Below are 1163 nucleotides of genomic sequence, written 5' to 3'. Positions count from 1 at the left end.
GATGCAATCAAACTAAATACACAAATTCTTCAAGTAAGTGTTCTTACTATTATTATCATTATTATTATTATTATTATTATTATTATTATTATTATTATTTTTATTATTATTATTATTATTATTATGATCCAGGCAGTGATCTGGCAGAAAACCTTAGCACGCCAGGCAAACTGGCGGTTCAGAAGTGTTAAGAATAAATATGTAAATATTCATGCTAGATCTCATTGTAGACGATGGCAAATAATGATTGTTTTTATTGTATGTGTGTGTGTGTATGTATGCATGTATGCTTGTATGTATGCATGGCCGCAGTCTAATGACTGGAACAAGTAAAGGATAAAAGATGGAAGATCTGAGTGGAAAAGGGTGTAGGGAGAATGGAGAAGGTGAGATGGGATCGAGTCCCTTACAACCACGAATGTGGACTGGTGTTGATAAGAATTGGGGCTAGTGAGTGTGAGAAAGAAAGAGAAAGATAGATAGATAGATAGAGAGAGAGAGAGAGAGAGAGAGAGAGGTGAGGGAGACAAACAGACAGATGGACAGACAAAGATATAGAGAGATGCTGATTGAGATATCTAAGCAATTAGAAAACCAATTTAATTTATGGGATATGTTGATTAAGGATTTTTTATCAGGAAGTGAATTACTGATAAAGGGAATTATCATTAAAGCTAGATTAAGATTTAGGATTAAATTAATCAGTGTGTTGAGTATGTGTGTGTGTGTGTGTGTGTTTGTGTGTGTGTTTGTGTGTGTGTGTGTGTGTGTGTGTGTGTGTTGTCTATATATACAGGGTGCGGTGAACAAATTGTCGTCTAAGTTATGCAAAAATGAAAATAACACTAACATCTCATTTTAACAGATATAATTTTGTATACAACACTATTTCATAATATTGTGTTTGTTTTTTTTCAATGAATTTTAAATATAACAAAGAATTTAGTAAAATAACTTAGTTATCATTAAGCTAATGTTAGGAACATAAATTCTGACTAAGGTTTGATGGAAGATTTTCATTCAGAACTTTTGAAAACAAGACATTTGTACTACAGAGCCAGAGGTGGTTTCAGGTGGGTTGGTATCAAAAGGGTTAAAGCTTTGGTGGAATTCTGGTCTAAGCACCCCTTATAACCCCTTGTAGCTTTTTTTTATTTTTTGGA

The 1163-nt window shown here is 33.0% G+C and overlaps 1 protein-coding gene across 1 annotated transcript in view; it reads left to right on the top strand.

Moving 5' to 3' along the window:
• LOC106881936 (uncharacterized) overlaps nucleotides 1-1163 on the top strand; it is an 8935-nt gene that overhangs the window by 7185 nt on the left and 587 nt on the right. The gene's annotated exons all lie outside the window — the stretch shown is intronic.

This window comes from Octopus bimaculoides, chromosome 25 (assembly GCF_001194135.2).
Source record: "Octopus bimaculoides isolate UCB-OBI-ISO-001 chromosome 25, ASM119413v2, whole genome shotgun sequence".
In the NCBI taxonomy this organism is placed as follows: Eukaryota; Metazoa; Mollusca; class Cephalopoda; order Octopoda; family Octopodidae; genus Octopus; species Octopus bimaculoides.
The sequence above is the reverse complement of the archived record's forward strand: the minus strand, read 5'-3'. Positions and strand labels throughout refer to the sequence as shown.